Genomic DNA, 22,808 nt, shown 5'->3' on the forward strand with positions numbered 1-22,808 from the left:
AATATAGCTCCTGACCAATGCCATCAAAGGTCCAATTGCATTCTATTTTCCTGCTCTGCCATGATTATTTAGCATGTGGGTTCTATTCTCCTATTCATAGAATGGCTGATGAGCTTTGGACAATCTGCCTTTATTCCAAGCATAAATAAGGGAAAAGACTAGGAAAAAAAAAGATAAAGTGCCTAAGTCCAAAAGCATAAGTGCATGCCTGTGGAACCTGGTCATTCCTTAAAATATTCCCAACAACTCCACTCAGTCACTTATTTTCATTTCATTATTGGAACCATACTACATTGCTTTCCCTAGATAAAAAATTACTCAGAAAATAGTGGGGTTGAATAGACTGGTAATATGTCACTGGGTCTGACATATTATGATCAGACAGAAAACACATAGTTTACATCTGAGTATTTTTTGTCTCCCACTTAATAGAGAAAATAATGGAAATTGAATTTATTTGACTGAACTGTTCCTTGGTGTCCTGAAATTTTCATTTTGTTTGGATCAAAGGAATCAACAGTCACTAATCTTGAGATGGGGAATTCAGTTTTAATTTGTAAATTCTAAATCATATATCAATAGCTCATGTTTTAAATTGTTAAGCATTCTGAAAAATTATTGAAATTTTTAATGTTAGCTTTTTGTGATTTAGCCAAATGTCTCAAAAGTGTTGAGCTTTTAGGCTTTACATATTATGAAATGTAGAATGGTAAGAATGCACAATCTTTTGTTTTATTTTAAATCATACTTTTGAATATCTCAAATCAATCTTTTAACTTGACTTCCTGTTTCTGTTATGTTCAATATCTTTCCTAAAATTAGGATTAAGTTAAATTTGAACTAAAATATCATAATCTATTTAATATTTACACATTTAACTTTTGTGGCTTGTGACTATTATTCAAAAATAGCAATTCTATAACAGGCACCATCTAAAAACAACATTTAAAAGCACAGTATTTTCTACTTTTGATGCTCTTAGTCCTTGAATTAAAAAAAAAAAAAAAAAAAAAAAACAAGCCCATATCAATGAATGTTAATAAGAAGACTTTGTAATGTGACCAGAAAATCAACAATGTGTTTTTACTTCATTGTTCTCTGTCTGGATGGCATAGTGTAGATGATGGGTAATAAAAAAAAAATGAGATTCAAAGCAATTATTTCCCAAACTGTTTGGTACTGGAATTATTGTAGTCTTTGGTCTGAACCAAATGAACTTACTATTATATAAAATAGGAAAGTCAAAATACATTACAGTAATCCTTGAATCTCAAGGGTAAATCACTTAGCTATAGTAATTTAAAGTCCTTGAGTATTTATTATAAAGTATACTGCACAATATGAATATACAACTAGCTATATATCCCCCAATAACACATTGATATCCAGCTATTTCAGTAATGAAATAGATCTCAGCATAGGACTGTACTATGATAGAAGCAATCATTCTTAGTGAGGTATGTATTTAAGTTGGCATACCAACTTGTGAGAAACTTACTAAGTACTTCGGTTTTAAAACTTCGCTGTTTAATACGTTAAAACATTGTTTGCAGTATACCAAGGGCATTTTATTCTAAAGGCTTTTCATCATAAAATATTTTCAGTGAAACATTTGCTATCATGCAAAAGTACTAGCAGTTAATACACTTAAGAATTTAAAAATTTGTCAGAGTCAGATGTGAAATTGTCTTAGAAAGGGACATCTAAGAGTAGACTAATGTTCCAAATAATGCAATAATACTTTTATATACAGATATAACACCGTTTTTAAAACAACTTAAAACAAAACAACAGGACATTGGTAAGAAGAATTTAGCTAGTATAGATTTCAAATTTAAGAAGGATGATTATAGGCTGACAGCACCAAGTGAAACATTTGTACACTAAAGAAATTGGAGGAGTTTTCCTGCTCTGGAAATTTCCTTCTTCAGAAACCCCAATGGCCTCTCACAACAACAGGTTTAGAAGGTCACCAGGACATACCCATTCTAATGCAGACTAGGGGAAGGAAACAATAGCCATGTAGGAAGTATCTCCACTCAGATTGTTAGTTAGTAAACTCCTGGATGCTCCTGGGCTGTAATCTGAAACGGGCCCCTTAAAGCAGTGGCCAGGGAGAGACTGAAGAAAGTTGGAGGCCACTCCAGGTCAGTAGGTGGCAGTTTTAAGAAGCACAGAGAGCTTACACATGAGACTTGTCTTGGGTGGCAAGATTCACAGATCCCAGGCCCTCCTCCCTTCCACTAAACCTTAAAAGTTTATATAGAGGTCATAACTGAGTTCAGTAACATATACCATGAAGGTGTTCTCAACACCATATCTATCTCAAAGCTTTATTCTTGGAGCAGCCTCTGGGTACAGAAAAAGCAAGGAGAACCCCCATTCCAAGGACCAGAAAAGGGGTAGGGAGCTTGACTGCCCCACATCCAGCTCATAGTTCAGCAGGCAGCCATATCTCAATGATGTCCTTCAACATAGATCCTCCTCCTTTATCTCCACCACAAAACAGAAGCCTAAATATGAATGAATAATAACACTGCTGGACTTAAGACATTTGAAGGCCAGTTTTAAGGTCCTCATATAATAGGTGAAGCTCTATGTCATTTGAAGGTAGAACCTCACTGATTAAATATATAAAACTGTATATTTTAAATCCTAAGGAAATTACTAAAAATACATGAAAGATGTATAAGTAATAAGTCAATGGAGGAGGTAAAATGATATAATAGGTAATGTTCATTTAAGACCAAAAAAGGAAGAGCAAGAGTATGCAAAGATTAGATAAAATGATTAGAAAGCAGCTAGCAATTTGGTATATTTTTAATCCAACTACATTCTTAGGCACATTAACTATGAATATCTTAAATACAACTTTCTTAGGACTGCAATTATCAGATTGGATCAAATAAAATCCAGTTCTATATTGTCTATAAGAAATACAGTTTATATATGATAAAGTTAAGTTAAAAGTAAAAAAGGATAGAGAAAACATACTGTGCAAACGCTAACCCAGAAGAAGTTGGAGTAGCTATATTAATATCAGAAAAAGCAAGCTTCACAGTCAAATATATATATAATCAGGATTAAAAGATGCAACATTACATCATGATTAAATGTCAGTTCCTGAAGAAGACATCATAACCCTAAATGTCTATGTGCTTAATAACAGAGCATCAAAATAAAGAAGCAAGAATGGATGTTAGAATAATGAACAGGACAATATAAATTTAAAATTGGAGACTCCAACAATCTTTTCTCAGCTATTGATAGAACAAATAGAAAAACCAATAAGAGTTTAGAAAATTTGAATATTACCAACCAAATAGACCTAGCTGACATTTATACAATAGCCCACCCAACAAGAACAGAACATTCTTTTCAAAGACATATTGAACATCCATCAGGATATACCACATAATAGGCCATTAAAACAAACACTCACCCACGTTAAAAGAATAGAAATCATGGAAACTATATTCTAATAGCATTATGAAACTCTAATAACATTATGGAATTTAATAATAAATCAAAAATATATCTGAAAAGTCCTCAAATAATTGGAAATTAAATATCTCAATTTTTAAATTTTTGAATTCAATACAAGTAAAAATACAACATATAATAATATGTGGGATATAGATACAGTAGAGCTTTCAGGATAATTTATCATTAAATATTTATAGTAGAAAAGAAAAAGGGGCATCTGGGTGGCTTGGTCTATTAAGCTTCCAACACAGGTCATGAGCTCAGCATTGTGAGATTCAGCCCTGCTTTGAGCTCCGTGCTGGGCGTGGAGTCAGAAAGTTCCAGATCAATAATCTAATGTTCTATTTTAAGAAATTTGAAGAAAAATAAGCAAATTAAATCCAAAGCAAGTAGAAACAAAGAAAGAATAAAGGCTAGAGAAGAAATTAAAGAAATTGAAAGCAGAAAAAAAATAGACAATATCAATGCAAGTAAAAGGTTACTTTTTGAAAAGTTCAATAAAATCGATAAACTTAAAATTACAGTATTTATAATTACAATTACAGTACAACAACAACAACAACAAAAGAATTTCCAGTAAAAAGAATGAAATGTTGCCAATATCAAGAATGGGAAATAAAAGGACAACAGTACCAACAACATTGGCTCTAAGCTGAATCCATCATCTTCCAGGAATCTGCCCTACGGACAGCCTGTGATCTCAGTGCCATCACAGAGATGGATTTCAGAGTGATGGATTTGAAGCCTTCAAACAAGCCCATTCCTGGGAGTTGGAGGTAAGTGAAGAAAATCCTCCTGGCCACATCTTCAAAAGTCTCCATGTTAGATAAGCAAAAGGAGGATGGGCCTGTTCTAGAGTAGAGGAGATAAGAAAAACATAACTACCAAATCCAATCTGTGGTGTTTTATCAGATCTGGGATCAAATACTAGCAAGTGCAAATATTTATGAAAGATACCCAGTTGGATATTTGGGGCAAATTGGTATACTGACTACATGACATACATAATAAAGAACATCTTTGTATATCAAAGTTAAATTTCCTGAGTGTAATCATTTTACTGCAGTGGGATTGAATGTCTTTTATAAAAAGAAAATGCCTGCTAAAATATTTAAGCATGAAGTATCAGAAACTTAGTCCCAAATAATAAGTATATAATTCAAAATGTGTATTGTTGTATGTGGATATGTTTAGGTAGATAGAGATAAAGGATATATATAGCAAATAATGAAACTTGGACACTCTAGGTAAAAGATAGAAGAGTGTAAACTTTCAATTTCTGAAAGTCCTATATTTTTATACTAAAATTTGACTTAAAAATAAAGTTGTATACAATAATTTCTTATAGGCCACAGTTTAAGAAAAAAAAATTCAACCTACTTCAGAATCCTTTTAATTATTTTTGGTTGTTGTAGTGCTTGAGTGCTTTAGCCACTCTGTATCTCAAATCTTCACCTTCCGTCTGCATCTCATCCAAATTACAGGTGAAAGTCTTAGTAATTTTGATACTACCTGATGGACTTATTGCATTTAGTTGGGGGTAAAATCCAGTTCCAAAATTCTACCCTGAATATTAGTATTCCTAATATCAACTGGTAGCATAGTCTTTCTAGAAAGCTGAGCCTGAGCCTCAGAAAGTAGCATTCAATTCTAGGAAGAAGTGAGGGGCAAAGTGGGGGAAGGCAGAGAAGAAGGGAAAGCCAATACAAATGTGGATTATTGAAAATCAGCAGAATACAATGATTATTCTCAAAAATCCATACTGACTTGGTTTCTGTTCCTTCTATTAGAAGGGAGAAATAAGAATGAATTTACCACAATTTACTGAATCCTATTGTTAAGGTTTACTTCATGGAGACTTACCACACACTTCCAGGTTGTATAAGCTCCCTTATACCAGCTTGAATAGAGAAATCTCATGAGGGAGGGGGAGCACAACACGGGTATTTTACAAAGCACTGACAGACTGAGCACACATCAAGATTCTTGTGGTCAATCAGAGTTGATGGTCACCCTAGAAACAGAAAGGAGAGATACCAAGGTGGAGAAGATCTGAATGACTGAGGGTGCACATGTGTATGGGGAATCTGGAGGTGGTGGGGAGTGGAATTACAGAGCCCTTTTTAGCAGGCAGAATATAGCGGAAGGGGTGGGATGTTTCCAAGATTAGGCTGTAAAAAGACTGGTTTCCATTTTGGATGCTCTTTTTCACACTCTCTTGTATTTGCTCGCCATATTGTGACATGTTATGGGGCAGCCCTGTAGGAAGTGACTGAAGGGAGGGGAAAGGACTGAAACCTGTCAACAACCATCTGAATGGGCTAACAAGTGGATTCACCCCAGCTTTTCCCCCTGAGTCTTTAACCATGACCATAGCCCCAGCTGGCCAATGGCTTGACTTGAGATAGAGGTATTCAACGAAGTCACACTCTGATTTCTGACTCTTAAAAACTGTTAGAAAACACATAGTTCTCATGTGAGGCCATTAAGTTTGAGGATAATTTCTTCCATAGCAACAGATAGTACACTCTTCTATCTCATCCTTCTTTGTGGGCTGTGCCATGTTTTCCCTCATGTCTGGAGCTTGCAGATAGTACTGCCTGTATGAAGTTCTCTTCTTTTATGCTTATTCTAGCAACTGTAGCTCCACCCTACAATATAAACTGTGAATCATATCACCCTTACAATACGTTGTCAAAACTTCCTATGTATTTTCTTAACTTAGCACAGTTTGGAATTATATTTTTCTATGATTTTTTGACAAATGTCTGAGAATTCCTTTAAATAATAAGCTTCATGAGGCTGAGTTTTGTTTTGCTCTGTTTTTCACTCCAGCCTTGGTCATAGTGCCAGACACAGTTTTTGATTAGCGTGTATCCAAATAATATATGATTATATGAGAAACATCACTACTAGACAAATATGCAAATGTTTCAAAGTTTACAGGTGCTTCACCTTGAAAATTCTAGTAATAGATAACAGAAATAAAAATAAGAAGAAATTTCATAGATCATCTGGAGATTTAATTTCATACCAAAAAATACTTTTCCTAATGAGAACTAGTAGTAAGATAAGAAATATAATAATGAAAAAAAAAAAAGAATCTCTGTTTTAGTAGAACAAAAAGAAAATATTTAGAGATATCAGAAATTTTTAGATATTCAACAGATAAAGCATTATTGAAAGTCTTAAAAGGAAACTAAAATAAATGAAAGTAAATACCTTGTTCTTTCATAGGAAAAATCAAGGTATCTATTAGTCAGGTGATACACTAACATGATACGGAGTAATTATATGAAATGTACATATGTTTTTAATTTTCACTATTAAAATTAATTATGATTTTAGATATAACTATCTAGTAGGAAGGAGTAGGAGAGAAATCTGGTGTCAGAGAGCATTACCACTTGCTACCTACAGGACATCAAACAATAGGTTCCTCTTTCTTAGACTAAAAGTCTATCAGGAATGTGAATTTAATTAGTAGAAACTTTGATTTTTTTTAAAGTAAAGATTAGGAGAAGTCATTAAAGTTTGTATGTACCAGATCCCCTGATAACTATAAAACAATTAATTTGCACTTCCTTTTGTTATTGTTATTATTACTATTACTGTTAGTATAGTTAGTAATTCTACATCATTATCAAATCTGATTATTTCTGCTGAGTCTTTGAGTGGTAAAATGAGTACATACTGTCTTTGAATAGAGTCTCTTATCAGAATACACTTGGGGATCTTTTTTTTTTTTTTAAGATTTTATTTATTTATTTAACAGAGAGAGATCACAAGTAGGCAGAGAGGCAAGCAGAGAAAGAGAGAAGAGGAAGCAGGCTCCCTGCTGAGCAGACAGCCCGATGTGGGACTTGATCCCAGGACCCTGAGATCATGACCTGAGCCAAAGGCAGAAGCTTAACCCACTGAGCCACCCAGGCACCCCCCCACCTGGGGATTCTTGTTAGAAACTTCGTTTTTGGGGCACCACTTCAGCACGTTGTGGTACAGGGACCTGGAATACATATTTTAAAAAGAAACCCAAATAATTTTTCATTCACTCTCAAGTTATAAATTGTAAAAACTGGCATGTTAGCTTATGAATTAAAGTTACATTTTCTACAGGATTTGTATTCTACATTCAATTTAAATTCTAGGAAATACCTAGTTGCAATTTATTGGAAACCAATTGACTTTGTTTACTAGTAAAGTCCACATTTAATTTATTACTGTTTTTTTTTTTTTGCTTAATTTTTTAAAAGCACTTTTAATGTGAATACATTAATCATATCTTTGATTCAGTTACTGGAAAGCTGGATTTCAGAAAACTGGTATGTAATTTTATTAAAATTAATCATAATAAAGTTTAAAATAATCACATTTAAAATGTGCAACCCATAGGGATTGAATTTCAATGGCTATTTACATAAATGCAAATATAATTCAGAGAACTGTAGTCATACTGTAAACCCTGACTGCTATTAACTGTTTCTTTTGACCCTCATTGTGATATTATATAAAAGGGACGTAAGATTTTGGGGGCTTAGAGTGGCTAATGAAGTGTTAATTTCTTCTTTCTGAAATCACATTTAACTTACAGAATGACCACAAAATAAAGTAAGTAACCAAGAGGATTCCTTTGGAAGAATAAACTATTGAGATATTTCTGGAGGCTATAAAACCGACAAGATCAAACTGACTTTACAGGATAAACCTAATCTGAACCTTCTACAACTCAATATAGAAAAAATGAAGAAACTTCAAAACAGTGAGATTTCAAATCTTTCCAATTGTCTCAATCAAAAAACATGTTCTAGGACACTAGAGGAGGGTGTTTTATAGTCAAGTATGAATATAATTAATATCATGTCAGTTACCTTTTATCGTTTTCTGTAACTACAGTGTTTATCTCACAATAAATTAGCAAAGGTAACTCTCCTTGCTAGGAAGATGGAGGACAGTAGTTTCTCAGAGAAGGTTTTGCATCTGGAGAGAGAAGCTGAGAGGTGCCCAGGATGAATTCTGACCATTACTGGAGGAAGATCTCTTCCTTCCCATTCAGCAGGAAAGCTGCACCTGAATCAAATGCATAAATATAACTACAGCTAGAAATCAGCAAACTAAAAGTGCATTCATTATTTGACAAAGAAAGACTTTTAATGTTGCAGTGAGGGATTAAAAAAAAAAGCCAGTTAAACTATTCATATTGATCTATCTTAACTACTATTAAGAATTTATACAGAAAATCCATAATGACCTAATATTTGAGGGGGAAATAAGGAACACCAGCTGAAATAAATGAAAGAATCCACTAAGAAAGAAAATTAATGCAAAGAAGAAATACAATTAGCTTAATAAATATCTTCATTAAAGCTTGGGAAGATAGCATTCCCGCAAAATATAAATATGAAACTTATTAACGAACTTGAGAATACAAAATAAATGCAAACACAGGCTTAACAAAATAGACCCTAGAGAAGAATATAGAGAAAATATAAAAGAAAAATAATTCTGATAAATAAATAGAATATTTTACTGAATTAAAAAAAAAACTCTTTAGATTGATGGTGCCTTCATTAGAAACATTTGGAAGAAATTAGCAACCAAAATAATAATAAAATCCTACAAACTTCTAGATAGAAGGAATATTTATAGTTTAAAAAGATCACATTTACCTTATTATATGATGAGGTGATAAAAAAATACTGATGGATAGTTCTACTCTCCAAAAACCATAGCAACTTGGTAACTGTTATAAAAAAATATTGTAAAACCAATTCTATACATACTTATAATTATAAAAACCAAAATGATAACATTGAAGAAAATTTTAAAAAAGACTACATACATTTTTTTTAAAGAATTTATTTATTTATTTGACAGACAGATCTCAAGTATGCGAAGAGGCAGGCAGAGGGAGAGAGAGAGAGAGAGAAGAGGAAGCAGGCTTCCCACCAAGCCAAGAGCCCAATGTGGGGCTCGATCCCAGGACCCTGGGACCATGACCTGAGCCAAAGGCAGAGGCCCCAACCCACTGAGCCACCCAGGTGTCCCAGACTACATTTTTTTTGGTAGTTTCATGCTTTTATTGAAAATCCAGGTAGTTTCATGCTTTTATTGAAAATCCAGTTAGTTAATATATACTGTAATACTAGTTTTAAGAGTAGAACGTAGTGATTCATCTCTTATATAACCCAGTGCTCATCACAAGTACCCTTTTTAATACCCGTTTTTTAAAAAAAAGACAATTGATCATATAGATACTCCCAGTAAAACTGAAAATGAATTCACATAGGGCAACAAAAACAGACACACAGAATAAGTTTTTTTAAAAATAGCAAGACACACTTCATGTTACATTGTGACAGTTAATTTTATGTGTCAGTTTGACTGGGTAAGAGATGCCTGGATAGCTGGTAAAACATTATTTCTGTGTCTGTGAGGGTGTTTCAGGAAGAGACTAGCATTTGAATCAGTAGACAAGTAAAGAAGACTGCCTTCACTACTGTGGATGGGCATTATCTAATGCACCGAGGGCATGAATGGAATAAAAATGTGGAGGAAGACTAAATTTACTCTCTGCTTGACTTGGGAAATAACTTAATTCAACCAGAGAAAATAAAATGTTTTCTAGTTTCTTCAAGCAACAAACATTAATTGTCCATTTTGTAATTTACTATGGCTTTCCTTATGAATTTAAAAAGATAACCATGCACCCATACAAAAATATACACTTTTACACCTATGTAGATGGGTCTGTTGTTTCTATGAAAGCTGGCATCAAAGGATGCCCAGGACTCTCAGACTTGCTTTTCTCACTTAAACAACCATGGATATCATGCTAGGAAGAACATACAAATCACATCTAAAACTTGTGTAATATTTCTTTATTATTTCTTTATGTATATGTATTATATTTAGCATTTTTACCACTTAATAGCTTTCAGGTTGCCTGAAATATTTGTTTGTATATGTATGAGTTCACAGACAAGAAGAGATATTTTATTATATTTTATTCATTTGAAATAGAAGCTTTTTTTTTTGTTCCTTTTGGTTTTTTTAATATAAAATTTTATAGGAGAAGAGGGAGGAACAGATTCCTGGCTGAACTGAGCAGGGAGCCTGAGCCCAAGATGGGAGAGGGGTGATCCCAGGACCCCGAGATCATGACCAGAGCTGAAGCAGCTGCTTTACCGACTGAACCCCAGGTGCCCCAAGAAGAGATATTTTAGATGATATGACAGATCCTTGGGTTTAGAGCTATGGTGGAGTGCCCGGGGGGAGGAGTAGTGGAAAGGGAGGGCTCAATCTTATTACCCTGATATCATGAACTGAGCCAAAATCAAGGGTTGGTTGCTCAACCGACTGAGACACCCAGGTACCCCTAAAGTTGTTTTAGACTTAGATATGGTTACTTAAATTAGATCCATAATTTGGAAAAAAAGACATTTTTAAGAACTAGGGAAACAGGAATCATAAATATGAAACATACTTCTAAAAAAAGTTTTTATAAGATGGGAAAGAGGAAAATGCAGAGGCAGGAAAAAGACAAACAAGAATTTAAATGAAAATCAGACATAAGACCAATATTATTGATTATAATAATTGTGATTTGATTTAATATTTGTATTAAATGACAAATTTTCTTTGATGATTTATAAGTATACTATTATAATACTTATAATAGACACACCAAAAACATTTTAATAAACATTTAAAAAATAATGTGATCTCCAGATACAGATCCAGAAACTTGAAGGGAGATTAAAGCAGTATCTTCAATGTGAACTTTAGTCAAAATATGATTTATGGTAAAAATAAAACATCAAGGGTGTGGTCTATCTCCCAATCAGATGGGGCCCCTGAATGTGGGGAGATGGTGGTAGCGCTAGTGTGGGGGGCAAAAAAATTCACCTGAGGCTAAACAAAGGCAATAGAAGTTTACTGAATCCAACTCAAGGGATAGCAAGACATAAGAGGAGAGGTTGTCTTTAAGGAGGCAGTGCATGGGGCCTATTTTGTTTTGTTTTTTGAGGATTTTATTTATTTGCAAGAGAGAGCACGAATGAGGGGAAGGGCAGAAGGACAGGAAAGGGGAGAACAGACTCTTTGCTGAGCAGGGAACATGACCCAGGGCTTGATCCCAGGACTCCATCATGACCTGAGCAGATGCCTAACTGCCTGAGCCAAGGTGCCCCATGGTGGGACTGTTTTTGAAAGGGGAAGATGAGAAAGTATGGCAATATATGGAATCTTCCTTTTTTTGGTAACTGTGCCTGGTTGTAAGTAGCCCATTGGTCAGTTAAGGCCTATGGATATTTTGAGGTGGGTGGCCTGATGGGCCTGTGTCCAGCCAGGGGGTGGGGGTAACTTTGGGCCCTTTTGCCTTGAACAGGTTTCCACTGGTCAAGCCTGTACATCAGAAATGTATATACAAAATAATATAACACACAAATGCGTAAGGAAAGTATTTTAAAAAGTGGAAGAAGAAATAGAAAATAAACAATTTCAAACTTGGAAACAATTTTGTCCAAACAGCAAAACAAACAAACAACTAATATGAAAAAAACAAGGAGATATTGTTTCAAAATAAAACTTGATTTTACTTGATGTTAAAAATTACCAGGGTGGCTCAGTCAGTTTAGTGTCAGACTCTTGATTTCAGCTCAGGTCTCAGGGTTGTGGGACTGAGTCCCTCATCTGGCTTTGGGCTGAGTGTGAAACCTGTTTGGGATTCTCTCTTTCTTTCTCCCAATGCCCCTCCTTTCTCTCCCTTCTTCTCTCTCTGTCTCTCTCTCTCAAAAGGAAAAATAAATACCAATATCTCTTCTGTATTTTAATCTATAATATATGTGCCCAATATGAATAACAATCTATTTAAACATCCATAATATCTTACACACAGAGTAAGAGCACTAAGAAAAATCTCAGTGAACTCAGATAAATGGAAATCATACAGACTATGATCCAATGAATATATAATATGATAAAAACAGTTCCCAGGCACCCATGTCTAAAGAAGTAACTACAACTAAGAAATAAATGAGCTATGCATTCAAACAAGAAGATAATACAAGAATAATTCTTTTCCGAGTTTTGGATGGTAATCATTCATTCTTTGTTATTATTATCACACATTGTCTACCAAGATTTAAATGCACATATAGTTTCTTAAATACAAATCTCTGTAGAACTACGCCAAAATAATATGCACAAATAATAAACACAATAATAAATTGTTTACTACAGCATGATATATGGCAAGAAGAAACTTACAGGACATTGATATCTAAAATAGGAACTGTGTAGCTAAGTCATTTTAAAAACAAATAATAAGCCACAACTTGTAAAGGATGTTTTATAAATATATTTTATAAAATGATATTTTGTTATAGAAATATGAAATAATGTGGTGTAGAAGTTATTATTTCAAAGTAAATAAAATTCTATAATATGTTCATTAATAGGTATGGATAGATAGCAAGGAGTTTTCTAAGTATAAGTTTCAAATTAGGAGATTGCTAAGTGGTGGTTCTTAGCTATTATTTCATTTCTCCCTATGTTATTTATTGGTTGACTTAAACACATTGTATTTTGTATAAAAACAGTACATATCAGAAGAATAAAGAGAAAGTAATTAAAACAATAAAATGAGTTGGGGGTCATAAAAGGAAGAATCAACCAGTTACCAAAAGGCATATGTATAAAAAATTATACAAGTTATTGGCAAATTCTATCAACTGAAAAGATGTAACATAAATACATGATATTACTAAAAAAGAGAGGCTATAATATCAACCCAAAAGAAATTATAATGTTAACCTGGGAAAATTATTAAAATTTATACCAAATTATTTCAAAAATTAAAGTTAAGATTATTTTAAATAGAAATATAATTTCTCAAGATTGTTTCTAGAAAAAGAAACCTTAAGTATACTAATATTCATTAAAAATGAATACATAATCAATAATATGCATTCACAGAGAGCAGGTACACATGGTTCTTCCTACCGGTTAATTATAATAAATCTTCAAAAATTGTTAAGTTTCAAGTATTTCAGAACCTAAAAATAGAACAGACCATTGCTTTGTTCTTTGACTTGCTGTAGAGCATAGAAGTAGCTAAAAATGGCAGTATTCATTCTTTGAGTCTATAATAAGCCTTATAACAAAACCAAAAGATGATTACAGAAAAAAAAGGAATATTATAGATAAAACTCACTTATGCATTAGTAAGTTGAAGGAGGAAGTATATTTTATTTTATTTTTTTAATTTTTAAAATTTTTTGAAAAATTTTATTTATTTGACAGAGAGAGACACAGCGAGGGAGGGAACACAAGCAGCAGGAGTGGGAGAGGTAGAAGTAGGCTTCCCACTGAGCAGGGAGATCCACGGGCCTGGATCCCAAGATCCTTGAATCATAACCTGAGCCAAAGTCAACCACTTTACAACAGAGCCACCCAGTTGCCTCAGCAGAAGTATATTTTTAAAAACACCACTACTGCATATGTTTTAAATCAGAATACTTCATGGGAAAAGAAAGCATTATTACAGCATTCACATGTTGAAGTACTAACCCCAGTAACTTAGGATGTGACTGTATTTGAAGATACAACCTGTAAGTATGTAATTAAGTTAAAACGAAGTCCTGAGTCTGGATCCTGTCTGACCAGCGTCCTTATAAGAATAAGGCTGGGACATAGAAAACAAAACAAAACAAAACAAAACAAAAACAACAACACTAAGGACATACTCACAGAGAAAAGAAGGGCACATCAAGTATCTGGCCATTTACAAGGCAATGAACAAGGCCACAGGAGAAATCAAATGTGGGCCACCTTGATCTTGACTTCTACCTTCCATAACTATAAGAAAATAAATTTCTATTGTTTAAACCACCCAATCTGTAGTATTTTGTTATGGCAGCCCTAACAAACTAATAGGCATTATTATTTATTTATTTATATTTATTTTTATTTTTTATAGATATTATTTACTTATTTGAGAGAGAGAGCATGAGCGGAGTGAGGGGCAGAGGAGAAGCCGACTCTCCACTGAGCAGGGAGCTCAATCTAGGGCCCCATCCTGGGACTCCGGGATCATGACCTGAGTCTAAGGCACATGCTTAACCAACTGAACCACCCAGATACCCCTGCATTATTTTTTTAACATATGTGATAGTTTGATGCATTAACTTGGCTAGGCTATACACATCAGTTGTTCAAACACTACTCTGTGAAGTATTTTGTAGATGTGATTTTTTTTAAAGTTTATTTATTATTATTTTTTTTAGGAATCTCTACACTCAGTGTGGGGCTCAAACTCCGAGCCCCCAGATCAAGAATCACATGCTCTGCTGACTGAGCCAGCCAGGCACCCCGATGACTCTTAATTAAGAATAATATTCTTTAATCAGTTGACTTTAAGGGTATTATCCTAGACAATCTGTGTGGGTCAGATTCAATTAACAGAAAAGCCTTAAGAGCCTTGAGGTTTCTTGGAAGGAAGAAGACATGCATAGTGTAGACTGCGGCTATAGCTTGTGCCCCAGAGCTCCAGCTTGCCCTTCCAGACAGCCTACCCTAGGGACTTTAGACTTGTCTAGCTGGCCCCCAACTGCTGAATAAGCCTAATAAGCCTATAGCTTGCAATAAAGGTACTTTTCTGCATTTTCCCGTCTCTCTCATTCTCTCTCTCTCTGTATAGCTATTCCTCTCTTTCTCTTTCCATCTCTATCCTCATCTTTATATACATATACTTAAGAGTGAAATATCTGGATACTTGAATAGGTGTATATATATTATATATTAATAGACCATGCCAGTTTTCCAAAGCGTGTTTATACCAGTATGTGTGTGTGTGTGTGTGTGTGTGTGTGTGTGTGTGTGTGTGTATGTGTGTACATATCTTCTACTGGTTCTGTTTCTGTGGTAGGAATAACTGGATTTTTTGGGGAGGGGGGTGGAAGGAAGAATAGTTTTTAAATAAGTATTAGTTCCCTTAGTTTCCTGGGGCTGCTGCAACAATTTACCAGAAACTTGGCTTAAAACAACCAAAATATACTCTCTCATAGTTCTGGAGGCCAGAAGTTCAAAATATTGCCTCACTTAAGCAGAATCACAGCAGGAGTAGGGCCACACTTCCTCCAGAGTTCTAGACAAGAATCTGTTCCTTGAATTTTCCTGTTTCTTTTCTTTTTTTTTTTTTTTTAAGATTTTATTTATTTATTTGACAGACAGAGATCACAAGTAGGCAGAGAGGCAGGCAGAGAGAGAGGGGGAAGCAGGCTCCCCGCTGAGCAGAGAGATCGATGCAGGGCTCGATCCCAGGACCCCGAGATCATGACCCCAGCCGAAGGCAGAGGCCTAACACACTAAGCCACCCAGGTGCCCCGGATTTTCCTGTTTCTGAGGCTACAGGCATCCCTTGCATCTAGTGCCATCACTCCAGTCTTCAAGGGTAGCATCTTTAAGTCTCTCCGCCCTGTCTTCACAGAGCTTTCCCATGAGGTGTGTAAAATCTGTGCCTTGGTGCCTCTCTTACAGATATAATGTGATAGCATTCAGGGCACTCCAGTATAATGCAGGAAAGCCTCCCCTCTTAAGATACTTAATTTAATCCACATCTAAAATGCTTGTGTTTTTTTGTTTTTGTTTTTTTGTAATTGTTAGGTCATATTCACAGGTTACAGTGATTAGGATGTGGATATCTTTTAGGAAGTCATTTTTCATCCTACTACAAAACAATTTTAATTTAATAGATAGGCAGAGAAATAATGCTTTTACTTTAACTGGTATTGGAAAATAATTAATATAAATAATATTTACATTCAAAACATTTCTAATCAAGATCCGAAATGATTAGAGAGAAGTTTCCTCCAGTTGAGAATGTGTATTTATAGGAACTATAGCCATCACTCTTAATGAATATACTGTGAAAAATAGATAATGCAAATGAAGTCTTTATAAATCAATGTATAAATAATAATTGTTAAAAATTTACTGATTCTGTGGAGCTTCAAGAATGTCAGTGTCTCATTATTATGAAATTGTCATAACAAATTGACAGACTAGGAAGGCCATTATTGAGTATAGCAGTAAATAAAGAATAATCTTTTATTTTTCAGAATTAGCTATGAAAATGAACAAAACTCAGTGTTATTAGTAACTAAAGAAAACTAGAAAAATATCATTTTGCTGGTCATATTTTAAAGTCTATAAGTTACTCTCAATCAGGCCTGGGGAACTGGAGTTCACCGGTTATAGAACAGATTCCCATAGGATAGTGGTAAGTAAATAGATAGATAGATAGATTATTATCATTTTTTCAAATAGGAAACTAAGCTTTCACGCTATTCATTAATCTTATTGAACTAGCACCTGATCCTCAGAGAAATGGTCTCACTCTCATTAAGTCGAGGCATCTACCATTCCAGAGAAAATAAGCAGAGAGGAAAAAAATATTCTATTTATAGGAGTGTTTTAAAAAGAATGTCCATCAGAAACTCTGTGGCTCGAACATGTACAAAAATACATCTATTACATTTAACTGCAACGGGGCAGAGTGAATCAGTTTCCCTGTTCTGAAATGTTAAAGGGCAGACATTTCATTTTATTTCTTCCTGGCTTCTCTACATTAAAAAATGATTCCGTTTTTGACAGACTGCGGCTGTAGATGGCCTTGTTACGGTGCACGGCCATCCTGGTGAATGACTCTGATTACTCTAGATCCTGATGCTGTGAAAATCATGTAAAAAATATAAGAATGGTTTCTTTTCCTTAAAAAAGGAAAATGCCAGGAAGTTCTCTCTTAAAAGAATAAAAAACGTCCTTCTATGGAAAGTATCCTTATTTTATTAGTAAAGGCTTTAATAAGGAGCCGATAATTGTGTTATTTCTCTCTCTCTCTTTTGCTAAAATTTACCTGAAATTGTATGTAAAGTACATAATTTATTTTTAATTCTTCAGAATCTTTAAGAAGTTGACTTAGAAACTTTGAAGTAGGAGACCAAAAATCAGTAAGATATATGATGTTGATTCTTTTTTTTTTTTTCGATTTGTGTCTTTTAAAAAAAAAAATTTATTAACATATAATGTATTACTTGTTTCAGGGATACAGGTCTGTAAATCTCAGTCTTACACAACTCACAGCACTTTCTTTTTTGAATGGGCAGGTGGATAGGGTCAACTCACTTTAAACTCCAAGCTGTGTTAGAATGTGTTAATCCAAGCAAATTCAGGGGGTTACCAACTAGTAAAGAGTCAAATAATATCAGTGAACTAATCTAATGTGATATTGATTAACTTCTTTACTCCTTATAAAGATGACAAATTATAATTTAGGCCAATTCTCACCTAAGCAAAATTATACACACACACACACACACATATGCACACACACATATGTATGTATAATATATACTTTAATATTGTGGTTGAATGCTAGTGAGAAAAATAAATTTTGAAATATTTCAGAACTATTTGTAAATACATAGGAAAAGTACTATCTTTTCTTTTTTAATATTTTATTTATTTATTTGACAGAGAGAGAGAGCACAAGTAGGGGGAGTGGCAGGCAGAGGGAGAGGGAAAGGGTGAAGCAGGCTTCCCACATCATCAGGGAGCCCCCTACTTGGGGCTAGATCCTGGGACCTTAGGATCATGACCTGAGATGAAGGCAGAGGCTTAACAGACCGAGTCACCCAGGTATACCCAGAATACTATGGTTTCTTAAAGCTATAATTAGAAAAGAGCAAGGACATATGATTATTTAAATATCCACAAATGAAAATATTAAGAAAATTCCTGAATTTGAATGTCTAAAATATATTATGTAATTGTATCTGCTTATGTAAGGTATTATTAAGATATGCTGAATATGCTAAAACCATTGGTTTTATAATTTAAAAATTATCTGTGAAGCTATATAGAAAAAGCTCCCACCATACATGTGATGAGGAATGATTCAATCCAAAGTAGAAAGACAGGCTACTTAAGGTCTAGACGAGCAGAATGAAATATTGGCTACAATGGATGAGATAATGACTATGGGACTTAAGACAAAAGATATTAATTAGTATCAGAAGATTTAGTAAGGCTCTTGTGTGAGAAAGGAAGCATCTGAAATGGAATTTGAGGGGGACAACATCAGCAGACAGGTATTTGGGTAAAGTAGGACAATCACTTGTAGAATACAGATTAGTCAAAAAAAGAATTACATATATGCAGAAAGCATGTTGGAAAAGTTAAAATAACTGTGAAGAGAACTTTTTTTTTTTTCTTGTGGATTCTACTTGTTATAAAATGTCCCTGGGAAATTACATGTTAAATTAAAATTTTTATCACTGGATAGGAATGCAGACTAATAATGACCACCAACATACCCTGCTTTAATGTCAGCTACACCACATTCTAAGTGTTGCTTATGCATTAATTTATTTAATCCTGACAGCAAATATAGAGGTATTACCTCCATTTTATAGTTGAAGAATAAAGACCTACCAGGGTAAATAACTTCTCAAGGAAATACAGCCAGTAACAGGCAGAGCTATTAATTTAACCCAAATAGCCTGGTCCCTAATTTGTGTTATTAATAATTACACTACCAACTGCTTCTCCAGTTTTTAAGTGTGATGTCCTAGAACAAAATGACATCACTCTAAATTCTCATTTTTCACAGAAGAGTAAGATTCAAGCTACATAATTTAAATATAAAAAAAAAATTTCCAAACATATCAAGGTTACCAGAAATCTTATAAATATGCTTAAATACTTATTCTTGATACTTTTCCTCTGTTATTTTCTTAACCCTGGATATGTAATATAAGTGGAAAACAGCAAACTCCTTTTTTGAAGAGTAGGAAACACGTATACAAGTAAGCTCTTTAAAAAAAATATTCATCATTCCTTCTCCAATTATATAGAAGATGTTTATTGATAAAGAGCAGAGTGGTTGCTGCTCAAACCTGTGAAAGAACACAAAACAAAGTCTATGAATAAGAATAAGCAACCTGAGATATATATATGATGCATGCCATATACTAAGGAATATATGGATTTGATTCAAATCACACCATTCTTTCTTTTCTGATCATGGATTGGAATACTTTTGTTCATTTATATTTAAATCTACTTTACAAAAATATATTATTCCATGAAAAAGCACTTGAATCTACTCAGCAGTCAAATTCAGAAAACTCTGCAAAATGTGCATACAGTGATTTAAAAAAAAAAAAAAATTACCCAAGACTTCTTTGAACGCAGTCACAACAAATGTTTGGGTTCTGAGTACATCTTTGGTAATTGTTTACTCTGGTCATCCTGAGATCACCGACTTTTAACTATCTTCTGAAATCTGGTGATTATTTGTCAACTGCCCAACTTGTTCTGAAAATGTTAGCTCTCAGGGGAAATCGTTGTTCAGACCTCTCTCTTTCTCACATTAGACTCTAGCTGTCAATGCCACAGTATGTGTATTCCTGAGAGATGACACAAGGATTCTAAGACTTCTCCTAATTAGATAGAAAGGAATATCAGAGGGGGAGAGAGAGTGAGAGTGAGTATTTTTTTGACAGTTAAAAGGGCTTATCCTCTTAACCGGTACAAAATTGTTCAATGCTTGAGATAATTTCTGGGTTTTAGGCAATCATTTTTCAAGTATGACTTTACTTTTATTATTTAATTATTTATTTCTGGTTTGTTTTTTATCGTTATTATTCCCTTGGAAAATATAAGTTAACATTTGCTTGCTGCGCTTGCCCTCGTGTTCATTTTCTTCATTTCACCCGATTTACTTTGTCTCCTATGTAAAAATATCCAAATGCATACTCGTAATCTTTTGTGAATCTTCACCTTAATTATTGCAACATGTAAAGAATCTAAGTGACAATATTTAATAAATGGAAGCAGGAGTCTCTTCGACAAAGGTCCATTTTTTGTTGCTTTAATCATGTAACACATAATTTATTGTGAAGATTCCCAATGGTCTACTATTTCCCAGGAACCATATGAAGTTAATTTTCAATGTAATGCTCTTTCACAGTGATAGAAGAAATGGCAGACCTTCAAATACAATTGTTTTCTGGGATGAAGTCATGTCTGTCAAGAACACTAGTAATTTAGAATTGTTATTGGATAAGAAAGGAAAGCAGTAATACAGTAATACACATCGCCATTGATTAATTAACTCATTCCTGTCATATCCAAGATTATTTGAGGTCCTAATCAACCTTCCCCCTCACATCTGTCTTAGAAATCCATCCATATGATTTACATGACTTTGCTTTTCATTTGTGTTTATAAATTTTTTAAAAATGTAATTCATAATATGCTATTTTTTTTATTTAACTATTGGAATCATGAAAGAGAAATGTAGAGGGCTTTTCCCCCAAAGTGTTATATTAAATAATAATAATATCAAAACCAAAATAAATTAGCAACTTAAAAAGCTTGTCTTCACCACTTTTATCAGATCAACTTTTCAGAAATCAGTATAATCAATATACCTGGGTACAGTTAATATGGACTCTCAAAAAGCAGAGACTTCACATATTACTCTACCCTGCCTAATGTATACACAATATCATTTAAACATTTGACTTGTATATCTCTAATACTTTCACAAGCTTGGAAGAGATACTGTAGTGGTTCAAGTCCAAGCTCCTGGTGCCACTCCTGACTGTCACTTCCTAATTTTGCGGCCTTAAACAATTCACTTCAACTCTCTGTGCCTTGATTATCTCATCATGGTATGGAAATAATGATAAGACTGAACACACTAATTCACATGAAACAGTCTGTCAGTATAGATATTATGAAGTAAAAAAAGTAGCTCCATCTTACTCATATTTTTTTAGCATGTTTGCTTATTTGGCACTGCCTGTCATCTTACACTTACCTGTCATTGATAAATGGAAAGAAAGCATTTTCCATTTGTCAGAAAACACACATTCTCATTAAAGTTAGAAATAACATATAGGTAAGGTTCAAGTTGTGTTCTGAGGGTAAGTTTCAAACTTTATTTTTGTTTTCTTTTGTTTCATAATTGTAATTAAACTTAACACATTAAGGGAATGTTTTCAACTTGACTGTACCTACTGTTTTCATTTTTCTTTGCCGTTCATTTGATATATATTTTTTTTTCCCCTAGAAAACACAGTAAGCATTTACATTTAAATAGCCAAATACACCATTCATCTTGTCAGGCATGTCTGGGAACTAAAGATGATTGTGCCTATTGGCTCCTCTTCTGTTAGCAGCTGGTAAAAGACTCCTGTTGGTATAAGACTCCTGGTATAAGATTCAAGCTTGAAGTTACAGCTTGAAACAGGGAACTGCATGGGATCAAAAGAAATAGGAACCAACAAAGAGGGTTAAGTGTCTTTAATGGCATATTCTGTTCAAGTGAGAGTTGGCCTAAATTACATTTTGCCATCTTTATAAGGAGTAAAGATGTTAACATCACGTTGAATTCATCAACTAATGTTATCTGATTCCTTACTGGTTGGTAACCCCCCAAAGTTGCTTGGTTCCCCTATATCCTTAACACATTCTAACACTGCCTAGAGTTCAAAGTGAGTTGCCCCTACCCACCTGTCCCTTCGGAAAATAATCAACACCATGCATCTCACTGACTTTAGGTCTCCTACTTCAAAGTTTCTGAGTCAACTTCTTAAAAATTCTCTGACTCACCAGTTAAAAGATCTATGAATAGACTCCTATAGGCTTTAAGGTATCCTTGTGGGTTAGAACACAGCTTTTATTTGAAGTTTCACTCTAACAGACTGAGAGCAGAAGGATATAAGTACCCACCACCTCACCACCCATTTGCTCTACTTTCCAGAGATACCTGGCTACTTGATGAAGAACTCAGAGTCTTAGACATGGAGCTGTATAAAAGAGGGAAAGTGGCTCAAATACGTGGCTTTGGAGCCTCTGTCCTTGTCAAAGAAGTTGAGGGAAACAGGTCTGGAGACTTGTTGCAGGAACAGAGGCATCCATTTGGGGTATTATACATAATAGAGGCCTTCCCTTAAAGGAGAAATCACCTCAGTGATCCCTTGTTAAAACATTAACAGGAGTCTCTAATACACATCTCTTCTTTAAACATAAAAGGGAATCTGTTGTGCCCCTTTTCCATTAGTATTGGTACATAAACTTCAATGTAATATAGAATTGTCTTTAAATACACACTTTTCACATATTCATGTATTTCTCATTATGCTAGTCTCTTCAAACTCATTCTAACATTGGGATAAAATTAGTTCAATGTTGCTGAATATGGTGCAAAAAAAAAAAAAAAACAAACTAGTTATGCAGCCTAGGGCAGCAAG

General features: G+C 34.1%; 1 long non-coding RNA gene across 1 annotated transcript in view; it reads left to right on the forward strand.

The window, feature by feature from the left end:
• The first annotated feature begins 2,059 nt into the window (after positions 1-2,059).
• Positions 2,060-22,808, forward strand: part of LOC116870303 — a 39,636-nt gene continuing 18,887 nt past the window's right edge. The window contains exons 1-2 of the long non-coding RNA XR_004383198.1: positions 2,060-2,147; positions 4,159-4,262. This is a non-coding gene — a long non-coding RNA (uncharacterized LOC116870303). The remainder of the gene's footprint in view (positions 2,148-4,158; positions 4,263-22,808) is intronic.

The sequence above is a fragment of the Lontra canadensis genome, unplaced genomic scaffold (assembly GCF_010015895.1).
Source record: "Lontra canadensis isolate GAN:19392208 unplaced genomic scaffold, GSC_riverotter_1.0 scaffold22, whole genome shotgun sequence".
NCBI classification, from domain to species: Eukaryota; Metazoa; Chordata; class Mammalia; order Carnivora; family Mustelidae; genus Lontra; species Lontra canadensis.